The following is a 27,493-nucleotide window of genomic DNA, read 5'->3' as shown; positions in this document are numbered from 1 at the left end:
ACATAGTTAATAACTTAAGTGAATCCGGCTTCTCTATTGACTTTGCTTGTCAGAAGGTTGCAAAAGGTGATACTGTGACCCTCCCCCAAGACACTGCAACTGTCATAAATATGAGTCAGTTGCCAAGCATTTGAATCTTGATCTTGTGATCATGGGGATGTGGCAATGGTCAAAAGTGTGAAAAACAGTCATAAATCACTTTTCAGTGCCTCTGTAACTTCAAACAATCACTAAATGAACTGTTGTAAATTGAGTGTCAGGGTTCCAAATAGCATCCAAAATTAAATCAGAGTCCAAGGCAAAGAATTGCTCAAAGTTCCAATTTATTAAGAGAGCCATGTTGGCACATCTGGGAAAACCCAAATCTGGAAGCTTCCCAGTTTTCCCCATCCAGTTGAAAGTTCAAGATCTTGCCCCGACACCCATATGTCCATCACATGGTCCAATCTTCCACTGCCACGCTGGCAGTTCCACCCATTCAGTTCCAGTCAGGTGCAGAGGTGCAAAGACAAAGGATGACTTTGACTTTCTAGAAAGAAATTTTATTTTGGCTACATAGCATTTAACTCTGAACCATCCCCCCTACCATTTTCCCACAATAGAAACGGCATAGTAGAATAATAGAGAGTGTGGCAGGCCAAAGATCCAAAAGGAATATGGCTGCCTGACATCAAGGTCTTCCCAATTTAAGAACTTTATTACCATTTATTAATCATTTATTTTTTAAATTTATACCCCACTGCATACACCTTGCCTTCTATCGTCAACTATTTCTGGAAGGCTGAGAATTTTCGAGCCAATGGCATTTCTTGTATAAGGTCATTGCAGAGGGTTAGGTCACATCATGAGAACACAGCTCCAAAGTCTTCAGTAAAATGGGCCAGGATGAACACTTCCTTTGTTTAAAGGGGCACCCTTAAAAAATCTTCAGTGCGCCACCCTCCAAAGTTGAATGGAAAAGAAAATAATTCCAGTTATCACCTTATGTCTTTAACTGTATTACCACAGTTAATTTCCTTTTTATTACTTCCTCCCCTTAACTGAAGTATATAGCTGGCCAGTATTCTAAACTGCCAGTTGTTTAATGTTAGCCAAACCATATTGTTGGTTTACTCTTAGCAGAAATCAGATGTTTGCTTTTTCTGCCAAAATATCTGAATATGGATTAAATTAATCTGCTCATTCTCCAGTTATGAAAAAGGCAGTCAAATTCTAGAAGCAACTTTTTCCTATTTCTTTAAGAGAGCTGAGAAGGCCAAATGAGTGAGCTGAAAAAAGCAGATGCTCTCTTGCAGAAGAATCATAAAATCATGAAATATAAGAGATTGTTCAGGAAGGCTGAGTGCTAAGCATACATATGGTGGTGGCAAATTCTAGGCATAAATGGATTAAGCAGCCAGGAACAATTCCCAGTTACACACTATTGCTTTCTGGAGAGGAGGTATTCTAGTCTTTTTATTTCCTTTTTTGTTTTATCATTGTCTCTTTTGAATTATGTATAAATGTTGTTTATTCCTACGTCCCTTTTAATGGCTCATTTGTCTGAATCAGTGGTGGATTCCTACTGGTTCAGACCCAGGGCCAGCGATCCAGGGCTGCCACATCCCCGAACCAGTTCTCCTATGGGCCGTTTTGCGACCCAGGCCAGATCACCGCTACTGGTTCAGCCAAACCAGGCTGAACGAGGAGCAACCCACCTCTGGTGTCAGGCCTGGAAGCCATCTTTTGCATTGGGCCTTCGCCACATTTAATACTGTGGGAAAAGGGGGATTATACGGGGTATGGCAAATACATAATCATAATAACATTCCTGTCCTAGAGAGTCAAAGACATTTTGCCCTGCACCTGAAGGGGTGTGACTGGGAGGCATCTCCAGTTGGGATAGGCTTTGATTGGACCATGTGATAGACATGTGAGTGCTGGGCATTTTAATTTGGGTAGGGAAAACCTGGAAGCTTTCAGATTTGGGTTTTCCCAGATGTGCCAATATGAAATCTCTAATAAAATGGAACTTTGGAGAACTTCAAGCCTTCGAGTCTTCTTTCAATGGGGGTGTTACTTGGAACCCTGACAGGAGGACTAGGTCTTTTGGTTTAAACAATACTCCAATCAATGAACTACCTACTCAGATAATCTATCCGCAAACAACAATCTAATCAAAAAACTACCAAGAAGAAAACAATAGTCTTACCAACACTGACAAGACAAGCCACTGTATATAAAAAGACAGCAAATCTCACTCCCTTCTAGCACTGAAGATTTTACCTAGTCAAGTAAGAAAATGTCTACAAGAAAGTAACCAAGTTCAGAGAGCTGTAAGGATTCTATAGTTCAACCCTCAGCTACAAATATTCACCTCCAGTGGAAACACTAAACCCCAGGGCCAAGAAACAATGATAAAGAAAATCTACAAATGCATATTTTGTAACGTAGGTGACACTACCAGAAAAATCTTATCAGATATTACACTTAGGATGACTTATGCAAGTTATTATTTGCCCCTGTCCAAGCAGACTATTGTCAAAAAATGATAATTGAAATAATAACAGCTAATTTATTTTCCAGGAAAAGCCATAAAAAGGGCTCATTCTCTCTCTACTAAGTCTTGGGAAAGTTCATTTCTTTCCATAAAGTAACTAGTTCTGCATTCAAAGAACCTATGAAATGTGAAAGGGCAAAGAGCTTATTTGAGACAATTCAACACAAGAGAAAATTCCCCTTGCTCAACAGAAATAGCTTCAAACTAAGTATGAAGAATATTTAGGTGAAACTCTTTATTATCATCCTTACACAAGCATCTACTATCTTTGGCGTCAGTAACCACAGCTGTGAATCCTCTTGACCCACTGAATCTTGTAAAGTCTCATCATAACTACCAGATCTTTAGCCATACATGTCTCACTCTCTCATGCTGTCTTCTCCATAACTCTCACATGATGCAGCTGGTAAATGAAGTACTTCTTTCTTGCTTTTCACATGGCTGTAAAAGTCATAAGAAACTGATCAGCAAAGCTAGTTAGGACATAATCGTTTATATGTCATGTAATATAAAGGTTCGTCCTAAAGAAGAAAATCAAGTTACAAGTGGGTTACTAATTTTTACTAGTCAAAATAAAACAAAATTACTTTTCCCCACCCTACTACTGGTAGCAGCTTGCATGAAAACAGTGATAGCATGTTAAAGATTGTAAAAATCAGAATGTCACCATTTATTGAAATTGATTTTCTGTTCTTCTTGTAGAAAACGTGCTGCAAAGGATTTGGAAACCCTTGGAACAGTTTTTGAGTGCAGTATCTGTAGAGAAGAATGGGAAACTTTGGGATATTCCTATTATGGTGATCTCAACACTACTTAGAACTACCAGTATTGGGGATTTCCACAATTGCACCCAAAATCATTTGGCTAACTTCTATAGGAAACTGTTAGGCAGAAGGATGGGTCATTTGTAAACAGGATTCCCATTCTGTCTTGTTCCATGATCCTCAAGAACAAACATCAGAACTAGCAGAAGGAGCATCATAGGAGGAAGGTCTCTAAATGCCTCTTTCTGATAGTCATTTGCCTCCCTCAGTCTTTGTTCAGGCAAATCACTACAAAGCATGCCATATCAGCTTTCTCTTTCAGAACTCAGTTCTAGACAGCCGTGCAGTTTCTATTCGCCAATTTATTTTTTAATTTAAAGTTTGTGTGTGTGTGCGCACGCTCGCACGTGTGTGTGCATGCATGTGCAAAGGCATAGTGACAGTATCTGAATGTCCAAATCCTTGGAAGGCAGGTAGTCATCCTTCCCACCCTTTCCCTATAAAAGCTAGGCTACTTGTTGCCATTGTTCTTACACCAGTCAGTCACTCCTAAGCTGATAGACTCTTCCGCATCAAATTGATGCATATAGTAGTACAGTGGGATCTTAGGTCCCGAATGGCTCAAACCATGAACAATTCAGGTGTGACCAAAAATCAGCTAAATGTATCACTCCAGTCATGAACACATCCTCCACACAGTGATTTCCCATGCCGCAGAGATTTCCCCTTGCACACTATTTTTTTTGGTGTCAGCGCATGCTCAGTCAGTCTTGCTTATGGTCATGACCAAATCAGGTGCCAACCAAGGTCCTGGAATGGATTACAGTCAGTACACAAGGTACCACTATAAGTATTTTATTTATTCCAAAGGTAAATAAGCTTTCCTGGGTCTATTCTTCAGCATGCCTCTAAATGAAATTGTAACTCAGATTTCAGAGGGTAAACCTAAAGGTAGGTAGCTAGGTGTATACACACACACACTATTAGTCTCATCTCAAATCAGCTCCAACAGCTTGCCTTTTACAAGCTCTTCTTTTTGTATGATAGGCAAACTACTTCAAAGAATTTGTATGGACATGGGAAAATAACACAGAAGGGGATTAACAGATTCTGTCAACCTCTATGATGCTTTATGGGTTTGGCTTCACAAATGTCTGTTACAACCCAAGTGACAGTATCCTTATTAGCATTTTACCTTGGCAGCATATATAGGATTCTACCACTTCTGTTCCTGAGATAGCCCTTGGGCAACCCTTGTCATGCTACACAGGCAAACAAATTAATTCATCACACTCTACTGGTTTCCTTCCATTTTTCTAGTCCTTGAGAAAATATGCTCTTCCTTGCAAAACAGCTCCTGTAAATTATGTTGGTGTTATACCTCAAGCATTGCTGCTGCTGCTTCCCATACTAGAAAAGCCGCACTGCTTGGATCTGCACGCATATTACGAAAATACGTAACAACGACCTAGGCCCCTGGGTGGGGCCCGACTAGTAACCAATGCCAAATCCGGTGAAACAACTGGCCGCTGTGATACAATTGTTTATAATAATAATAATAATAATAATAATAATAATAATAATAATAATAATCCAACTATCAGTAATCTTAAAAAAAGTGAAATTAGGCTACCAAACAGCCAAAGAAGCTGAAAATTTTTTGCATTTACTATGTATGGATGATTTGAAACTCTATGGAAAGTCAGAAATAGAAATCCAATCATTGACAAACACAGTCCGAGTATTCAGCACAGATATTTCAATGCAGTTTGGCATGGGAAAATGCGCCACTGTATCCATAAAAAGAGGCAAAATCACTGCATGTGAGGGAATTGAAATGCCCAATGGCCAACTAATTAAATGCAAAGAAAATGAAGCCTACAAATACTTAGGCATTCTGCAGTTGGATAACATCAAGCATGGAGAAGTAAAACTATTGTCAGGCGAGAGTACACCAACAGAGTTAAGAAAATTTTGAAATATAAATTGAATGGTGGAAATACAATCAAGGCCATAAATACCTGGGCAATACCAGTTATAAGATACACAGCTGGTATAGTTAACTGGACACAAGCTGATTTGGACATTTTGGACCGAAAAACCAGGAAACTAATGACAATGCACTACAGTTTACATCCATGTGGTGATACTGATAGACTCTACCTGCCCCGAAAATCAGGTGGCAGAGGATTATTACAAGTGAAGCAAATAGTTGAAGAAGAAAAACATGCACTGGCTGATTATTTAAAAGAAAGTCAAGAACATCTATTAATCGAAGTAAAGAACAAAAATCTACTGAAGGCCCAACAGACAAAACAAGAATACAGAAAAGATGTGATAAAATCAAGAATGGAGAGTTGGCAGAAGAAAGCACTGCATGGCCAATTTCTGGAAAAAATAAAAGATAAAGTGGACAGTGAACAAACTTGGTTATGGTTAACAACAGGTACATTAAAGAAAGAAACAGAGTCACTAATCCTGGCTGCGCAAGAACAAGCTATCCGCACAAATGCCATTAAGGCCAAAATCGAAAAATCCTCTGAAGATGCCAAATGCAGACTTTGCAAAGAAGCTGATGAAACTGTTGATCACATACTCAGCTGCTGTAAAAAAATCACGCAGACTGATTATAAATTGCGGCACAATTCAGTAGCACAAATAATCCATTGGAATTTGTGCAAAAATTATAATATTAAGACAGCAACAAACTTGTGGAAACATCAGCCTGAAAAAGTCACCAAAAATCAGATGGTCAAGATCTTGTGAGACTTCTGTATACAAACAGACAAAATACTGGCGCATAATACACCAGACATCACACTGGTTGAGAAAAATAAGGTCACAATCATAGATATCCCAATACCAGGTGATAGCAGGGTCGCCGAGAAGGAACATGAAAAAATTGCAAAATACCAAGACTTAAAAATCAAAATTCAACGACTATGGCACAAAGTGGTAATTCCAGTGGTAATTGGCACACTGGGTGCTATTCCAAAAGCACTGGAATTACATTTAAAACAGTTAAAAGTTGACAAAATCACCATCAGTCAAATGCAAAAAACCGCACTGCTTGGATCTGCACGCATATTACGAAAATATGTTACGACATCCTAGGGCCCTGGGTGGGGCCCGACTAGTAACCAATGCCAAATCCAGCGAAACTGGCCGCTGTGATACAATTGAATAATAATAATATTTTCTGAGGATGATGGTAACTCTAGACCAACACAAACAGAAAAGGGAAATTGAGAAGGCAGCCAACACTTAGCGTAATACTTACATTAATGTCTAAGTAGAATTATATTTATTATGTTATAACTATTCCTTACTGAAACATTCTCCTGTTCCCAAGCTGGGATACATATGTTTGGACCAAGAATTGGTATTTGTCTTGCCGCTAATCATGTTCAGTAATTCTATAAAGCGGGTTTTTTCTCAAGGTCTTTCAAAAGAAAAGTGAAAAAGAAGGCGAAGGCAGACCATTCCCTCCTGCAAGCTTTAATAGCGTCCTCTAATTAAAAGACAAAGGAACTGCGTCCAATGCCTCTGCTGGCATGGCTTTCTCTTTTCATGTTTCCCACACTGACAAGTTTGCCTCCTTTTTTTTTTTTTTTTGCTCCCGAATCTTTCAATAAATAAATAAATAAATAACACAACAAGCTTGCTTATCTTAGTGTGGGGTTGTCATGGAAACTATATCCCCCAGTAAGATGCTCTGTCATAACATTTCAGCATTGTGTGGTTTAAAGACATAGGCTTCTCTTTTTTTGAGATTGGACAATCTGCCTCAGCCTGCAAAGACATATGGGATAAGTGGGAGCCGCTGATGAATGGAAAGGAAAAGAGGGGATGAGAAAAAAACAGGTACCATATTCTTTAAGGAAAGCAAATGCTACTTTTCTTACTCAGTATTTTCCACTCAAGACAGTGAAGTTCCGGTTGCCCTCGCAGCAGGAAGAAAATGGACAAGCATACTCCATGCCACAATAATATGAAATATCATTTCATACTGTGTTGCCGAGAGAGTTCAAGTTTCTCAGCCTTGTGTGAATGAAGAAAAGGGAGAAGAGAAAACAATATGTAGCCATAATTAATCAGAAAAGAAATAGGTTTCCAAAAGTCTGCTCCTTAATTAGAAGTTGGGCTTCCATGTTTTAATCAGTTATGGATCCAGATGGAAGTTCTCTAGTTTCCTGGAATGACAGAACTTGTTAGTTATTAATTAAATGCACAAGGTAATTAGTTTCAAACCTTCATGGCAAAACATCACTGCAGCTGGGCAACATTTTGAAGAGGAACACATTTGAAGGCATGGCTCAGCTCATATGTTAACAGATGATTGTCAGTAACTGCCATATAATAAAATCTGTGTTGCTTGGAAAGCTTGTACTTCGCCAAAAATATACTTGGGAAAGCCTACCCATCTGACAGGCTACAAAGCAGCTTCATACTTGTTCTTCATATCATGCAATACATGATAAATTACATTCTAAGGGGTCCTTGATGCTCTCTGGGCTTGTTTGTTTTCTTGCAGGAGTTTCATTACCCAAACAAGGTAACATCATCAATACTAGACTAGTTTGAGTAATGAAACATTTGCAAGAATAAAAGCAAGCTCAAAGAGCACCAAGGACCCCTCATGTCAACTCTGTGTTACAAATATTCTATTCTATTAAGAATATTCTACATTCTTCCATGGATATTTAAGAGAAGGAATGTTTGTGTCTACAATAGATAGCACTGGATATTTTGTGTCAGTCTCTAGTGTACCACAAACATGAATGAACATAAAAAGAAATAATCTTTTAAATTATATTTTAGGTCATCTCCCAGAAATACAATGGCTATAAGTCAAGCCATTACAGAAATCATAACTGAAACATCTGCTACACATACTTTGCCATAAAAAAAAACAGATTTGTGCCCCCAAAGCACAACAAAAAATTTCACTGAAAATGAATTGGAATTGGAGATGCTCTGAGAAACATAAACAACACCACATAAAAACATTGGAGCAGACTATATTTATCTATCTATCTATCTATCTATCTATCTATCTATCTATCTATCTATCTATCTACCTACCTACCTACCTACCTACCTACCTACCTACCTACCTATCTATCTAATTAAATTTATTTATCTAACTTATATAGTTGCCCATTTCACCAGCAAGTGACTACGAAACTTAAACTAGTAGTATACATTATGCATAAAAATATCTCAGAGAACTTCAAAAGCATAAAAAATTAGCACACACTGATGAACTAGCATGCATGAAGGAAATGTCCAATAGGTTATTTGGGAATCCTAAATTTATGCTGATGCTAGTGAGGGAGCTATTAGTTGGGCTTAGTAAAACATTCAAAAAGAAATACTTTGAATGTTTTATTTGTAAGTGTAAATGAAATACTGCTGTTCAAAAATTTTAGACTTGTGAAGTTTTTCTGAAAGTTGCCCTTGCATGTGAAGAAAACCAGGCAAAATTTGGGAAACTTTTAAAATTCACAGCTGTGCTATGTGAAGAGATAACTAAAGAGATCATTCATATCAACATTTGGTATGAATCATATTTGATATTTTGAGGTTGGCCCACAGACCAGCTTTAAACACCCTGCAGGCAGAATGTGGCCCACAGACCTTAAATTTGACATTCCTGAATTAGAGTGAAAATTCTATAAGATGAAACTTAACATAGGATCTTCTGGAAAAATTTAAATAAATAGCAAATCAGTGATTATTAACACTGCTCAGTGACAATTGAATATCATCAAGGTCCATTGAAACTACAATCCCCTAGTTATATTCATCACACACACCTAACATCTTGTCAGAAACCACAGAAAATAGATGCAGCCATCAAGAGAAAGAAGAGGCAGACCATGATATGTGTTAGTTCACAGAAATAATATTACTACACTTTTAATTGGATAATGGTGTAATTTTAATATACATGAATTTATATTAGAACATTATAAAAAAGAATATTTAATAGCTGCTGCCACTGCCAAATTTTCTTTTTATAAAGGCAAAGTCATAAAACTACTAATATAAATGAAAGCTACACTATACAACATCAAAAAGTATTAATATTGCAGCAAATCATTGCAAGAAAAATGTATGAAAAATATCAGCACTGAGATACTACTGATCTTCCGATAGTTATATAATTTAAAAGCATTTTCCCCCACTTCTTATGCTTTCAGATACATTGACCAAATATCAATTGAAAAGATGACAGACTTTAATAATGAACCAGTCAAACATCAATCACATTATTTCCGCAGATATACCTGCCATGCATTCCTGATGCATTATCCAGGTAGGCAAAAGAATTGGTTCTTCAATTCCTATCTTGTTTGCATTCCACAAAGCAGTGAAAATAATTTAATTCTGGAGGGGAGAAGGAGACAATGGTGGGCCTGGACTACTTTTGAAATTAACACCTGTAACTAATGTTTTATTTTTTAATGCATAAAAACTTGAATCAGAAATTAGGCAGTAAATAAATGAAAAATGCTATTTCTCTATGGAGATTCTCATTCATTCAGGTCATGGTTATCCCAGGATGCTTTTTCAAGACGCAACTGGACTTTCTAGTTTTTCTTTGAAGATGTTTTGCTTCTCATCCAAGAAGCTTCTTCAGCTCTGACTGGAAGGTGGGGAATGGAAGGATTCATTCCCCACCATCCAGTCAGAGCCGAAGAAGCTTCTTGGATGAGAAGCAAAACATCTTCAAAGAATAACCAGAACGACCAGTTGCCTCTTGAAAAAGCACTTTTGGGAAAAAAATATTACTATTCTATCCTTCGCTCTACATAAAAAGGCACAATACTTCATGAAGAACTAATTAGAAAGTGCTATTTTAGTCAGATTGTGGTTGAATATAGGTGAAGTAGCTCTGATAACTACAGATATGGTCACTTTGTTTTATTTTTGTTAAAACAAAGAGACTGGATCAGGCTACTTTCAGAACTCTGGATGGCTCAACTGTACATAAACCTAGCCAAGCAGATCTCATTAATTTGGATAGTAATTTCTAGCATGAAATATTATTCTGCCTTTCATTCCTGTTCCCCACCATATTCCTCACAGATGCTTTCCCTCTGCCTAAAGGGAAAGTTGCAGGGGGCTACTGGGGAATAATGGCAGTCCCACCGATAAAGCTCAGTAGTTTTCTCCTTCTCTCTTTTCACATTGTTATATCTAGCTAAGCCCAGATTTGGCAAACTGCATCAAGCATACTTGACTGTCTTCCATAATGAAACAAGCAGCATCTGTTTCTAATTCAACATGTACAGAAGTGATATTCATATGATGCATCCTTGCAACCATGAAGTGCAGAGGCAATTTAAAAACCATGTCTGCAGACATCGAGACACGGTTAATAAAAGCAAATCCTCTAAGTGAAAGGTATCAATGTTCCATGCAATGTTAGCCTAATCCTTTACCATTGAGAAATGAATCTCAAAACTTAAGAGGTAAGAACAACATGAATTTATACTAAAATACAAAAAACTTTACAAACAAATGTAACATATAAAATCCATCCATCCGAGGACCTTGACGATAGAGACATACATTTATTCTTATAGTAATCTGACTATAGCAAATATTTATCATGTGCTTTATATTTGCATTTTGTTTAGAAAATATATTCTTATTAAAAATACATTTAAAGAACTAAAATGTAAACAAAATGATTACCAGCAAAACCAGCCACCGGCTCCAGCTTCATTTGTCCAAATAAAGAGCAGCTATTTATTTAACTTTTTAATATGTAGGGTTTTGTTTATTTAGATAAGAGTCTTTCTGGAATTCTTTTGGCATCCCCAGCATTTTCAACTCAAAATCATCAACATCAAGCTTTATATGGATTACCTGATGCCTAAAGTAAACATTGGTGCAGATGAAAGCTTAAAGAGTTTAGCAGACCTGGAGTGAGTGTGCTGGTCTTACTTATTTGAAAGCTTATGTTTGCTAATAGTTAATCTGGGGAGCAAATGTTTTCAAGCTGTGAAATGGATTCACTGCAGAATTTGGTACATCCTGGTGACATATATTGCTAACGTAAATCCAACTTAAAATGCCAAATAAAGTCTGGTTTTACCACTGAAAAATCCACATGTGAAGATGATCCTTTCTTACCATTAGCACAGGTCAGAGAGATATTTAAACAGTCTTGTGTCCTTTCCTCCAATTGTTATCTGAACTACAAAATATCAATGTTAATTCTTTTTTTGAACTATCACGACCCTTTTACATACATACATACATACATACATACATACATACATACATACATACGTACGTTGGCGACGTAGACACTTCCCAAGACACTTCCAATTTTATGTGGGAGAAAACCCGGATAACCAAAGACCTACATACTAACACCCGCGAAAACCTCAGAATATATATATATCCTGATAACAGGATAAGAGCCTGTGGCCTAATGGCTAAGATCTCTGCCTAGTATGCCTAGTATGCAATATAGCCCAGGTTCAAATCCCAGTAAGGGTATGGCTAGCTGATGAGAGCTAAATAGCTTGAAATAGATCTATACTAGTCTCCCTTTATTTATTTATCAGCACAAATAAAAAAAAAACATATATATATATAGACTAGTATAGATCTATTTCAAGCTATTTAGCTCTCATCAGCTAGCCATTTGGGCATACCAGGGGTTGTGACTTTAAATAAATATATATATATATATGCTTGTCTTGTTGTATTCAGGTCTTTTCCCCTGTAAGATTGAGATTGTATGTATGTATGTATGTATGTATGTATGTATGTATGTATGTATGTATGTATATGTGTGTTTGTGTGTGTGTGCGCACGTGCGCGCACACACACACACACACATATATCTTCTGTTTAATCGGATCTGATTCTTGGAGACTACCTTGACAAGTGACTGCCCTGTTTTGGGGCAAGGTTTTTCAGAAATGATTTACTATTGCCTACTTCCTAGGGCTGAGACAAAGTGACTAGCCCAAGATCACCTACCTGGCATTGGGCCTAAGCATGAATAGAACTCACGGTCTCCCCATTTTTAGCACTTCTGTACTGAGACTGATTGACATCTGGAAAAGATAAATTTTCTAAAATAAATAAATAAATAAATTACTTTGCTTTAATTCCATCTTCAATGAAACTTTTTTTTTGTTGCACTGTATCAACATCTAGACACTGTGCTGCATTAAAGCATTCACTTTACCAGTTTTCTACCGTCTTCTGTATCTGAGTGGCGTATTTACAGAATATATATTTTGTTGAAGCAGAGCAGTTTGGGGAAACAAAAAGAGCTTGCCAAATGCTGCACTTTGGGGCATCCTTGTTAAGGTACCACATTATTTCAGCAAGTCCAAGTTGAAATAACTACAAAATGTTGCCCTTTCACATGACCTTAGTCTACTGTCAATTTTCATTGCCGAGTCGCAAAACCAGTATGAGAGTAGCTTATACATATCTTCATTTCTGCTTACCTCAATGTATTGAGAAGTGGCAGACAATAACATGGATCAATTAGAGCTCCTGTTAGCTGACTAATACAAAATATTATATTTATTACTTGCCTTGCATTCAGGAAGTAAGGCAAGGTAATAGCTCCTGCCAATGGAGAAACAAGTTCAGCACTTCAAGTATTGCAAAAGGAAATACTACATTCACTGTCATTTTATGTGTTTTGTAGCTGACGTAAAAATAAATGAGAGTCTCCAGACACTGTAGGATTACAGAGATATAGATACAGAATTACTTTTAAATTGATATATAATCTGAATAGCTATTGGCAGATGATCTGCCAATAGAAGAACTAGGAAAAAAGATAGAAAAAAGGTGGAAAATGGTGATACATAATATAACATCATATAATCAGACTCCTTTCAAACAAATGTAGACTTACAACATTATTGAACAAAGTTAGAACAATTCTAGCTGATTTGTGAACCACTAATTTCAATCAAAACTCCAAAAATATATTTCCAATCCCTCTCTCTCTTTCTCCCTCCCTCCCTCTCTCTCTTTTAAACACACACACACTTGAGACATGAAATAACTAGAGGTAGGATGAAGCACTGCATTAAGCTCGGACAATTTTAATAAGCCAAGCTAAAACATCTTGCAAAAATAGTAGAGCAAAGATTTTATTTTATTTTCATATATTACCAAAGAAACAATACAATAAGGAAATGAAGAAGAAAATCAGCTAGAACACAACACTGTAAATATAGTAACCTGTTCTGCCTTCCCCTCCGTCAAGTAATGAATGCAGACACAGGCTTAGCTGTTTGCCACTCTTTATTCACAGCAATTATAATCCTGTTGGCTGAAAGCCCAGACACGACTCACTGGCAAGAAGTTAGCAGTAACCCAGACTCCAACAGACATGGGAACATAAGGCAGACCAGACAAGGAGTTCTCCAGATTACTACGAATGGTTGTGTCCTGCAAAAGGCGTCCTCCAAAAGTCTCTTCTTATATACTCTCTTGGGAGGGGCCAAGCCACAACCACCTGGGCTTGATTATCTCTTATAAGTCTGTCTCCATAACTGCTGCCTCAGTTTCTCTGCCCTACGTTGCCTGGCATCAGGGACAAACTCCCTTTGATCTTCCCCACTGCTCCATGCTTCAGGTACCTCTTGGTGGCCAACCAGCCTCTCTGGTTCCTGCTCTGAGTCTGAACCCTGCCCAGGGTCCTCCACATCTTCCATAGCAGACTCATAAGGGTCCTCGCTATCGGAGTCCATCGGCAGCTCCAACGGCTCCTGCTGGGCCACAACAGTAACCCATACTGAATTGTGTAAATAGTTAAAATAGTTTAGGAGATTAAATGAAATTCCTTTGGAAAAAGACACATATATTTCTAGTGTTTCCTTCTAAAATTTGAAGAAGTAGCTAAGTATGTTTAGGAGCTTCCTAGGACTTTGCTATAATAATCATTTGGCTTTATGTACCTTTGACTATGTTCCACCTCACCAAACCAGTATGCACCAGTCATCATTAGTTCTGTTTCATCTCAACCCAGTCCAAACCCCACTATGTGGGTCTATTTAGTCTTCATGTAGCATTACATAGAGGAAAAACTAGGTATTTTAACCAGAAAGCATTAATTAATTAATTAATTAATTAATTAATTCATTCATTCTGCCTGATAACTTTTTTACTTGCTTATTTATGTGATTTTGCTCTAAATTCTCTCCTGCCTTCCTATTAGACATTTACAATATGTTAAGTTCACAAAATTCCAAGTGACAACAGAAGAAGAAATGGTTAACAGGATTGGATCTACTCTCCTGTTTTAGAATCAAAGGATTTCCTTTCTTGTCATTAATACAGTGTCATAATGGCAATCTGTTCCTGCTAAAAGATGATTTTTTAACATTTTCAGGGATAGCAAAAAAAAGGATAAAAAGAAACCTACACTGTCAAAGAAAACTGCACTGTCAAAATGGAAGAATTGGGATGAATGAAACTCCTCCCACATGTTTTTCCTGTCCAACTCTCTCAATGTTAATGCCACAATCTAATGCTTGTATTAGAGGACTCAAGTAACCTATTTTTTCTTCTAATAATCTCTCAACAGCATTCTTTTCCAATACAGACATCCTTAGGTGTTTGACTACACCTCCCTTAATTCCCAGTCAGAATGGCTATGACTAAGAATTTGGGGATTAGTATAGAAGGAAAATCATGAAAGCAAATGTTTATTAATTGAAAGCAAGGTCATTACAAAGCACTACTGCATGGTTGAGAGGCTGAATTTTTTAAAAAAGCAAGGAAAAAAGAATCTAATACTGTGTTGCTGCTTTAAAAAATATTTAATTATCCCACACAAGCTAACATTTTGTACCAGAAATTTGCAAAGATACGCTTGCTGTCTAGTTTATTCAGCTTGTTCCAACATTTTATTTACTACTATTAGAAATTATTTTCCCATTTACACTGCATTGCTAAAAATCCATTGTACAAAGAAAATTTAAATATTTAAATGTTGTCTCTCTCTTGCCTCTGGTTCCTGAATAAATGAACAATGAATTTTCCTTAATAGTGGCTAAAAGTAATGTTTCTTGACAAACAAGATTAGGATTACAATCAAAATGTGTCTTTATATTGAAAGAGACAGTTGCACTAGCAAAGAAGTATTTCTGAAACTAAACTCACAACAGTCTTTTTAGCCCTTCTGTTGTAAATCTCTTTTAGATCACATACATGTTTGTTAAAGATATTAGAAAAAATAATAATTCTTAGAGATACACAATGTGGGGATTATATTTTTAACTCCAAACCTAATTTTTCTTGATTATGCTTTTATAATGTAGTACACTGAGAAAAGTTGCATTAATCATGCTTAAAAATAAACCATGTTTGATGCTACAATTGGTGGTCAACTGCATAGGCCCCAGTTTGGTTCTATATTTCTAATCGAAACTCCCAGACCTTATGTGAAGGCATTCACATTTATCTCTTGATTGAATTCAGAAGCTAAAGGCAAACTCTACTTCTATCTGAATTATGAAAGAGGCTTCATTTTTTAATCAATATCTCCAGACATTGCTATAAAGATTTGGCTTCCCCCCCACTAAGCTTACTTTATGGACTGCTTCCTCACATGTAAAGTTGCCAGACAATTAAAGAAAGTTTCAGAGGCATTAATGTGACTCTGAAAAATTGCCCAGTCAAGACCTGTCAATCATTTTATTTATTTATTTATCAGCCACTCATTTTGCTGTCATGCAACAATCTTATTTCAATACCTCCCTTCAAAACTAAAAAAACAATTCCTCTAAAATCAGTCACTTCAGTTAGCATTATTGTTAATGTTGGCTATAATATATACTTTAATCTTCCTAATATTTTTTTTTAATTTAAGGGACTATATAGTATTTATATGTGCATACATGCATGCACGCACATACAAACATCTACAACTACCTATCTATCTACCTATCTATAGATAGAGATATATTCTGAAAATCCATTTTGAAAAAACAGACAAGAAAAATCTATCTAGCTTTCTTAAGTGTAATTAAAAATACTATGATAAAACAACAATCCACATGCTTGTGATGAAGATATTATTGCTAATGTATTATAGTAACGCACCCATGAAAACCTGGACAATTCTTGGATTTCAAGCATAATATTATGAAGTATATCTAAATGTTCTTAAATTGGTTCCCTCCCATCAACAAATTTTCTAAGAAATGTGAATTGTTATTTAAATTCATTAGTCACCCAACTGCAATGGACAAACGCTATACATGAACTGAATTCCGATTCTATTGGCTTAAGAGGTATGAGTAACCTGTAAATATGGGGTTTCTTCCAGGATTCCAAGACATTAGCTAAAACCTGTAAAGCACCCAGTCTAACAAGTTACCTCTCTTCCTATCCTCTATATTAAAGACTTAATTCATGACAGATTTTATGGTTGTACAGGTAGTATTTGACATTTGTTTATTGACCATTCAAAGTTACAATGGAACTGCAAAAAGCAACTTATGACTAGTTGTCACACTTGCAACTGTTTCCATATTGTCCATGGTCATGCAATCAAAATTCAGGCACTTGGCCACAGGCATGAGTTTATGACAGCTGCCCATCTCAGAGTCACATGATCACCATCTGCAATCATCGTAGCTGGTTTCTGACAGGTAAACTAAATAGGGGAAGCCAAATTCACTTAACAACCACAAGCTTCATTGAACAACTGCAGTGATTCCCTTAACAACTGTCGCTTCAATAGTCATAAAATGGAACACCACTCACTTAGCAACTATCTTGATCAGCAATGGAAATTTGGGATCAATCGTAAGTCAAAGATTATCACTAATAGTAAAGCCAACACCACACTTAATCAACCATAAGAAAGAGTTCTGGAGAACTTAAAAGCTTGTTTGATATTTTATAGTTCATATTACCTAAAGAGGATCTTGGATATATATTTTTCTCATGGCCAAGCAATTCAGTTTGCTTTTAGATTGATTGTGGGTTATCAAGTCACTGCCAAATCTTAGCAACCACATAAATACTTTAGATTATCCTGACAATTTGCTTTTGATATCAGTCAACAGAGAATGGATTGTTTCTTTGTACTGGCCCAATTACTTTAGGTCTAGTATTAATATTTCAATAGAACCCACTCATTTGGGAATATAAATCCTGGTTTCCCTCATGTTTGCACCCTTGCATCATATTCTAATCTAACCTGATTAGAACATTGATTAGCTTTTGAACGGTGACCACCCTTAAAACTGTTAAGTTTCTAAATCAACAGAGTAATTTCTCTGCAATTCCCTAACAAACACATGCATAACTGAGTCATACTCTATCTCTGAATGGTTACTATCACGCAATCAAAGTTACATCTCTCAAAATATTCACCACTGAAAAATGATTCTAGTCAGATGAGACTGACTAGTGTAAAAGGCATCCTGTAGCTACAAAGTCGTCTGATAACAAAGATTAAACTATATCATTTCTGCTGAGGACTCAGAAGGGCTTACACAAAGAAGAATGCCTCTTTCATTTAGCCAAACAAACCTTCTGCCTCTTGGTGATAACTTGAATGTTTCCTCTCTCCTTTTTCTTCCCTGGGAGAAGGAATTTTCAAACTTCTATATCTCCTTCTTGTTCTGATTGTGCACTAGAAGGAAGGGGGAAAAAAGAAAGATAAGTGAGTAAATAAATTCCAACGCTTTAGTCAACTGCTCCAAAAATGCATTTCTTTGTCACTATGAACTTCAATCATGATGTCTTTTGGAAAGCTTTACAGACAGTTATTCTGCTCAACTCCGCGTCTACAAAACAGTTTGCCCACATGCTTCTGAATACCCCCTCCCTGCAAGATTGCTAAAATATTACTCTGTCAGAACATTTGGGGCACATAAAGATCTGCTCTGACCCTGGTAGATGTTAACCCCTTCCCCTTTCTTTTACAATTAGAATTTAGACTGTTTCAAAGCTTTTTTTAAGCACTCAAAGCTTGTGACAATAAAGTGGCATAAAATATCAGTAAATGAATATACCTGGTACAATCCACACACTCCATCGTATAGGCATCATTGCCTTTCAAACCTTAACAATTTTATTCATTTACTATAAAGATATTAAACCACAGTTCTTCCTACCCATCCACTTTTTAGATTCCATTACTTTACTCTATTACTCTATTACAAGGCATCACATTTGGCCAAACTGCAACCTTCTTGTACGTTGTTTTGATCTCTAACTTTCATTTTAAAAAAAACATATGAGGCTGTAGTGGAATTTTAATTTTGTTTAATATAAAATTCTTTATTTAATTTCTATGACTGTTCATGTGAACCAAGTGACTTTGGGTAGCTTACAGTTCTAAAACAATAAAATACTTTGAAACAATAAACACACACAGACAGACAGACAGACAGACAGACACACACACACACACACACACACATTTGTTTTTAGATAATGAATGAATTAGAAAGGTTAGTTGAACCAATAAATACATTTGAGGCCCCAGGCCTGGCTACACAGTCATGTTTTTAAAGCATTATGAAAGGCCAACCAAGTTGGGGCCATTCTAATCTCTGAGGGCTGAATATTCCATAGGTCAGGGGCTACAGTGGATGAGGCTTATCAGTGCTTGACATTGTTTAACTAATGCCAAACAAAGAAGAAGGGGTCAACTTATTTTCCAAAGCACAAGAAGACAAGATAAGAAACAATGGACGGAAACTAATCAAGGAGAGAAACAACCTGGAATTAAGGAGAAATTTCCTAACACTGAGAACAGTTAATCAGCTGGGCATCAGAAGCTGTGGGTGCTTTAATGCTAGGGTTTTTAAGAAGAATCTGGACAACTACTTCTTTGAAACTGTGTAGGGTCTCTGCTTGAGGAGGGGATTGGACTAGATGATCTCCAAGGTCCCTTCCAACTCTATTCTGGTGGATTAGTGGGATTTCCAACATGCTCATTCTGTTGGATCAAATTGGATGAGTAGAAACTCTTGGAAAAAGGCAGTCCCTCAGGTAACCCAATAATCTAGTCTCAACCCATATAGGATTTTAAAGGTGACAATTGCACCAATAATCCTACTGGTGGCCAATGCAGCTCATGTAATAGTGGTGCTACTAATGCCATGTATCCAATACCATTTACTATCCATGCAGTCACGTACTGAACCAGTTGAAATTTCCAAGTGTTCTTCAAGGGCAGTCTCATGCAGAGCATATTGCAGTAAACTTTAGGGCTATGTTTTTTAATTTATCAATTGAATACATGGACTCCTGATACTGAAGAAAATATATATTTCAAAAGTTAAGTACCTCTCTATTTTATCTGTATCTTTTCCAGCTTAATCTGAAATTCCTCTGAAATTCCTTTATTTCCATCAAGATAAAAGTAAAAATCCATGTTTCTTTCTTTTCTTAATACTTCAAGCAAGACAGAAACATAACTGATTCATAGTATAAAGGCTACTGGAATAATCACATATTTTTTTCTCTGCCCACTCATAACTAGTCCTCTTTTAATGCCATTCTTCTTTTGTCTATTTTAATTGCAATTCTTTTTTAGACCTGGTCCACATATCCAGCTTAGCCATGATTTACTGCACTGAATAATGCACAGTTGGCTGGTTTTCATTATATCACATTTGATTATAAATGTTGATTGACAAATTAATATTACTTGGCTTACACAAAAGGCAAATAAATGACATTGCACATGAACTCATTGTGATTTCCTGAAAGACTTCAATTTTTTGTAAAACATAATCCACACAGGACATAAGGAACCTCCATATATACAATGTGACCATGGTCCAGATAGTCCAATAATGTCCAGGACAATAATCCAGGTCTTCAGGAAGAAGTTCTTCAACTCTACCTACAGACATTGGGGATGGACTTCTTGCATTTCAAGTGCATGCTCTATAATAAAACAGGGCAACATCATGAGTGCTAAATAATAAACTGCATTTACTTTTTCTACTGGCTCTTGGAATAAGGATTGTCACAACTGTTCTTTGAAACACCTTGGTTATTGATGACAGTCAGGAGGATGGCAAAGCAGCAGCAGCAGTAGTAATAACAACAGCAACAGCGTTTCTCTCATTTGTGCACAAACTAATCAGAATATTAACATCCTTGGAAAATAAACAAGGGACTATTCTAGGACACTTCTGGGGAGGATCATATCAAATTCAACTGAGAATATCCTCCTTTTTTTATCCTGCAAAGTTCCTGCCATTCCAAAGCCAGTGCCAGTTGAAACAGCACCAAACTGATGATGAAGTAGCTGAAAATGCTGTTTTCGATTCTCATTTCCTCTAAGACACTTGGTGGTGCAGTGGTTAGAATGCAGTACTGCAGACTAACTCACTGCTAAGTCCAGGAGTTCAATCTTGACAGGGCTCAGGGTTGACTCTGTCTCCCATCCTTCCGAGGTTAGTAAAACGAGGGCCCAGATTGTTGGGGGTGATATGCTGAGTCTTTAAACCGCTTACGGAGGGCTATAAAGCACTATGAAGTGGTGTGTAAGTCTAAATGCTATTGCTATTGCTATTGCTATTTGTCTTATTTACCTCTAATTCTTGAGAGTACAAAAAAGTCTTTGTGAATATAAGTATCCAAGCATTTACTGCCCTGATACAAGCATTTGTATGGATCTGCACATCAATGTGCAAGATGTAATGTGAGTTTTTGTAAGAAAAACAACAACAACAAGGGCATTATACCAAGCCAAACTAAAAAGAAACCCAAGCATTAAGCATGTCTCATACATTAAACAAATGTAAGAGGTTTCTTGACAGTGAAATATTATATTTTCAATATAACTGAGTTGAAGTTCCTGAATATCAAATTTTAATTCCATATAGGCTTTGAAAGTTCTAACTGCATTTAAGGGAATATTTTCTGCCTACCATCCTTAAGAAGATTAGGTTATTACCAACAAGAAATAAATCCAGCATTTTAATACTAATTCCTACGAATCAAACCTACATTATTCAGGGAAAAGCATATATGAATTTCTTCCTTATTCATATTCTGTATGCAGTCATCCAAACAATAAATACCCAGTGTGAAACTTTGGTATGCATGAGACAGATATTCTGACAATGGCTACTACAATTATGCAAAGTGAAGAGAGATGATATTGGCAGCAAAATCTAACCATTCCAGATTCTAAGCAGACATACTACAAAAAGGGATTAATATGATGATGTTCTACTGGCAATATCAGGAATACTAACAAGTATACCTTGATACGTAAGACTAACATCCTGTTATTCACAAAACTTTTGTAGTCACGGAAATTTAGTGGAGAATCTTGTTTCTGAGCCGTGGGAGTCAGCATTATCCGAAGATGTTTCCATGATCATGTCACGCCATAGCACAAAGCGTGCAGCAAAACATAGAATATTGTTACCTTCCCAAAGAAGTACCTATTTATCTACTCGCATTTTCATACTTTCAAACTGCTAGGTGGGCAGAAGCTGAGGCAGCTTGCCCTGTCACGCAGGATTAGGGTCTTCAACCTGGGCTGCTAACTTTCCAGCTGACAAGCTTAGTTTCTTAATCGCAGAGCCATCATGCTCCCAATTCACTCATAAATAATAGCGCAATTCTTGCCACCAATTCTTCAGATAGCTCTTTCATGTTTGTAAGCTGAAACAAAATATTGTTCTGCCTTGGTTCCACCATAGAAAATGTGTGATGTACTAGTTACAACAGGGACCGGGGAGACCCAAGTTTAAACTGGCCTCAAATACGAGAGGTGACTGAGTTGACTTTTGGAATATCTGTCATCAGTCACTCCAGTCTATTCTGCTTACATAAGCTCCTCTGAGTCTCTGCGGGAAAAGTATGATATCAGTCAAAGAAACAAACAATACTTATGACATTATTCTGCTAGGAAACTAAGGATCAGTTGGAAATAAAAGCTTTTTTTTTCTTTAACATAGTTTTAAATCCCAAATATTTGGAAGAATTATTGGCTCCTATGTTATTGTGATCAAATAATTGTCATCTTATGCTGTTGTTACTGTTTATAAACCACCTAGAATCTGTCTAGGGAGGCAGGGATAAATCAATAAGTGCAATATTTGACCAACCTTTTGAAAAAAATTCCTCTCCACACATTCATTCAAGAGACAGAGGCAGTGATGGAGATTTATCACTTCCACAAAAGATGCAACAACAGACAGAGTAGTAATCATATGACAGATTGGTGAATGAATTTGCTCCCTAAAATTCAAGGCTAGGAATCCAGCCTGTGCATTACTTTTGCACCACATGCAAATTGTGACTGCAGCCTGCCAAATATCACCCAACTGCATGACTTCTACAAGTCCCTTATTATCTTTAAGATGCTATACCATTAAATGAAATGTTTACAAAACACTGAACATGTTGAAGGTTAAAGCAGCAGAGCCATTAGCATTTTGATAGGTTTCCAGAACACATAAAAGAAGCAAGTCTTTAAAATTCATTGCCTTAAGATTAATCTTTCTCTTACAGCATTTTCTTCCCAGCTTGAGGCAGCTATCAAGCTAGCTTACTGTTCTATAACACTTCTTAAACTGTCCTGTAGGGATGCTAAGACAGGAAGGCTCAACTCAACCAGTAGTCAAGCCCCAGTTTACAGAGAAGTACCTTCTGGTAGAATGTACTGCATATGCTCATCACAAGTTGACATTTAAAAAAATTAAAGGCTGATGCTGCAAGTGTTCTGAAGAAAAACTGGGTGAATCTGAAATACAGAATCCAATCACTTCCACCCTGTCTCTAGCTTTGATTTGAAAATAGAATTGAAGTATTACTCATTATCCGTATTAAGTTCGGAATTAACTAAAGAGGCGTGAGGCGGCTGAGGTAAGAGAACAGGTATTTTATTCGGTAGAACAGCAACAAAACTATGTACAGCGATTCAGCACCTCACCCTGCTTGACAGCTATTTATACGGGAGCTGTCAAGCAGGGCGACCAATAGGAATGCTTAGGCAGCCCGCACTCAGCCAGCCGTGCCTTAGCCAATCAGGCGCGGCTGAGCTGTTGCTGGCTGTCAGTTGTGCGTTGAGGACTTGTGGCCGGTCATAAGTTGAGGACTTTAGGACCAGTCGCAAGTCGAGGACTTACCACTTCTTCCCCTCTAGCGAGTGCGCCTGCAGAAATGAAGCGCATGCATAATCACTTAAGAAGGTAGGCCAGCGTTGGACCCGCCCAGAACGGGAGGCGCCGTCGACAAGGTAAGGAGTCCCTGTGGTAGCTCCTCCCTGAAGGGAGTGTAGCTTCAGGCGACATCATCACGGCCTACCCCCAAAGGTGGATCCTGCAAAATGGGTAAGTCCGGGCGAGGGGGTGCATCGGATGGAGGTGAGACTGGTTGGGGCTGCCGGATAGCAGTGGCCGGATAGGCGAGGCCTGATTGGGTGAAGGCCTCACGCTGGAAAAGGCTGGGAGGTGCACTCGCAGATGGAGGTAGAACTTGGGCCAGCTGCTTGAAGGCGGTAGCAAGGGAGGGGAGGCCTGATTGTGCGAAGGCCTCAAATGGATTTTCATGCAATGGTGGAACCGTGGGTGGAAACGGAACTTGGGCCAGCTGCTGGACAACGACGGCCAGGCAGGAAGGGCCTGATTGAGCGGAGACCTCAGGTGGAAGGCGGTGCCACATGCGCTTCATGGCTGCCCCAGCACCAGACCACGAATCAGTTGAGCAACCAATGCAGCGTCTCAGCTAGTGATGCCTTTTGAGGTAGAAAAGGTGAGTAAAAATTCAAGAGGCCAAGGAACGCCTGCAGCTCCACCTTAGAGGCAGATGTGGAGGCATTCTGGATGGCAACCCGGGCTCAGCAAGTTGCGCCTTAGCCAATCAGGCATGGCTGAGCTGTTGCTGCTGTGAGTCATGTGTCGAGGACTTTAGGACTGGTCACAAGTCGAGGACTTAGCAATTCTGCCTAGCTAATTCATTAAGAAAAGCAAACAGGTAATTGAAGCAGCTGGAGAAAAGATGGGAGATTAACTTTTAGCTGTTATATCACATGCAGTGTTTATTATCAGGGCAACCTGGTCTACCCAAATATGGAAGAGAGCATACTGCTTCCGCTTTCACCTTTCAGCCCCAGTCCAGAAGCCTTCCCATGCAGTTGCTTTCACAACAAACCTTTATTTCTTTGTCTATAAATATAAGCAGTAGGGCAGTGGCTAAGACCTGAGCTTGTCGATCGGAAAGGTCAACAGTTCAGTGCTTTGAATCCCTAGTGCTGAATAACAAGAGTGAGCTCCCATTACCTGTCCCAAACTGAGTCAGGATTGAGCATGATCTTATCCTATTGTTAAACCCTAACAATTTAGTGATTGCTGAGCCCGGATTAAGTACATTTATGCCATTTGAGGAGTATAAATTTATTTTTAGTGCTGACGTTTTTCTGTAGAAAACCATCAGGAGTTTGCTATTGTTATGGTGATACTGTTTTGCAACAGTCCAACTGCAACAGAAAAGAAAGTTATCCTATAATGACCAAAAGCCAATCTTAGAAAGCAATGAATAATTACTTCCCACAAACTCAAAGATTGCATTTCTAAAATGCAATCCTTTTTAGAAAGAAAAGATAGAATTAAGATGTCTCCTTCCACCATTTAATTTCCATCTTTGCTTATTTATGATCATTGACTACAGATGACATTGGTATAACCCAAGGCATCCCCATCCCCAACCCCAAACAAATAGGAGGTGGGAGGTGGGAAGGAGGTTCCAAGACTCTCAGCCTGGCTGACTTCAAAGTGAAGCTTTATAATTAATTCCCTCCTTTTTCAGTGGGATTAAAACAGCTGCAACTTCTTTAGGGCTGACATTCATCTAGGCTAGTACAAGAGTTTAGATTTAGATTTAGATTGTTTATTTGTATGCCGCCCTTTTCCCTGGGGGGACTCAGGGCGGCTCACAATCCAAAGGAAGGGGGGGAAAACAGACTTTTACATATAAGACAGTACATGATTAAAAGGCAACATTCATACCATTCGGGCGGGTTACAATCTTTAGCCCCAGGCCTGACGGGATAGCCAGATTCTAAGGGCTGCGCGGAAGGTCTGGAGGGTGGTGAGGGTACGAAGCTCCACGGGGAGATCGTTCCATTGGGTCGGGGCTACCACCGAGAAGGCTCTCCTCCGCGTGGTGGCCAGTCGGCATTGGCCAGCGGATGGAACTCGGAGGAGGCCTAAACGATGAGATCTAATGGGTCGTGTGGAGGTGATCGGCAGTAGGCGGTCTCTCAAGTACCCAGATCCACTACCATGAAGGGCTTTATAGGTGGCAAGTAGCACCTTGAAGCGTATCCGGAGATCGACAGGTAGCCAGCGCAGCTCGCGGAGGATAGGTGTTACGTGGGTGAAGCGAGGTGCACCCACAATCGCTCGCACAGCTGCATTCTGGACTAGCTGAAGTCGCCGAATACTCCTCAAGGGCAGCCCCATGTAGAGCACATTGCAGTACTCCAGCCTAGAGGTCACAAGGGCACGAGTGACTGTTGTGAGAGCCTCCCGGTTCAGGTAGGGGCGCAACTGGTGCACCAGGCGAACCAGGGCAAATGCCCCCCTGGTCACAGCTGACAAATGGTGTTCGAAAGTCAGCTGTGGGTCCAGGAGGACTCCCAAGTTGCGGACCCTGTCTGAGGGGTATAATGTTTGACCCCCCAGCCTGAGAGATGGAATATTTGCCAAATTGGCGGGAGGGAAACACAAGAGCCACTCGGTCTTATCCGGGTTGAGCACAGGTTTGTTAGCCCTCATCCAGTTCCTAACAGCTTCAAGTCCCTGGTTCATCATGTCCACTGCTTCATTGAGTTGGCACGGGGTGGACAGATACAGCTGGGTATCGTCCGCATACTGGTGGTATTTTATCCCGTGCCGCCGAATGATCTCGCCCAGCGGTTTCATGTAGATGTTGAAAAGTAGGGGAGACAGGACCGAACCCTGCGGCACCCCATATGTTAGGGGCCTAGGGTTCAATCTCTGCCCCCAAACTAACACCGACTGCAACCTGTCCGAGAGGTAAGAGGAGAACCACTGCAAAACAGTGCCTCCCACCCCCACCTCTCGCAGTCGTCGCAGAAGGATACCATGGTCGATGGTATCGAAAGCCGCTGAGAGGTCAAGGAGAACCAGGATGGAGGCATGGCCTCGATCCCTGGCTCTCCAGAGGTCATCGGTCAATGCGACCAAAGCGGTTTCTGTGCTGTAGCCAGGTCTGAAGCCGGACTGGAATGGGTCAAGATAGCTGGTTTCCTCCAAGGCCCGCTGGAGCTGAAAGGCCACCACCTTCTCAACAACCTTCCCCACAAAGGGGAGGTTGGAAACTGGACGGTAATTGTTAAGAATGGCTGGATCCAAAGATGGTTTCTTCAGGAGGGGTCTCACCACCGCCGCTTTAAGTGCGGTGGGAAAGACCCCCTCCCGAAGGGAGGCGGTAACAACCGCCTGGATCCAGCCCCGTGTCACCTCCCTGCTGTTGACAACCAGCCAGGAGGGGCACGGGTCCAGTACACATGTGGAGGCACTCACAGCTCTCATGGCCTTGTCCACGTCCCCAGGGGCAACATCCTGAAACTCAACCCAGCGATGGTCTGCCAGATTATCCCCTTGTGCCTCGACTGGATCTGCAGAATCGGAGTCCAACTCCGACCGAAACCGAGCAACTTTGTCCGCCAAGAACTGGACGTACTCTTCAGCCCTACCCTGCAAGGGGTCCCCCGTATCCCTCCTATTTAGGAGGGAACGGGTTATCCTAAACAGGGCGGCTGGGCGCGACTCGGCGGAGGCAATCAAGGTGGCAATATAAGATCTTTTTGCCGTCCTAATTGCCCTGATGTAATCCTTGATGCACGATGTTAAAAGTGCTCGGCTCGATTCGGATTTGTTGGATCTCCACAAGTGCTCTAGGCGTCTCTTCCGGCGCTTCCTCTCCCGGAGTTCCTCGGTGAACCAAGGGGGCCTCCTGGATCCACAGCCTCGGAGCGGCCATAGTGGCGCAATCCGGTCAAGGGACCCCATCGCTGCCGAGTTCCAGGCAGCAACCAGGGTCTCCACCGGACTGTGGGCGAGAGTATCAGGAATAGCCCCAAGCTTCGTCTGGAACCTCAAGGGATCCATAAGTTGCCTGGGGCGGAACCATCTGGTCGGTTCCTCCTCCCTACAGCGGAGGTTTG

At 39.3% G+C, this 27,493-nt stretch overlaps 1 protein-coding gene across 2 annotated transcripts in view; it reads right to left on the bottom strand.

Annotated features, from left to right (window-relative positions):
• Positions 1-27,493, bottom strand: part of TSPAN18 (tetraspanin 18) — a 183,092-nt gene that overhangs the window by 131,713 nt on the left and 23,886 nt on the right. For both annotated transcript variants that reach the window (XM_032226439.1, XM_032226449.1), the window contains exon 2: positions 17,851-17,953. The gene's annotated coding sequence lies outside the window, so the exon portion shown is untranslated. The remainder of the gene's footprint in view (positions 1-17,850; positions 17,954-27,493) is intronic.

The sequence above is a fragment of the Thamnophis elegans genome, chromosome 1, assembly GCF_009769535.1.
Source record: "Thamnophis elegans isolate rThaEle1 chromosome 1, rThaEle1.pri, whole genome shotgun sequence".
NCBI lineage: Eukaryota > Metazoa > Chordata > Lepidosauria > Squamata > Colubridae > Thamnophis > Thamnophis elegans.
Note: the sequence above shows the minus strand (reverse complement) of the source record. Positions and strands in the feature narration are given on the sequence as shown.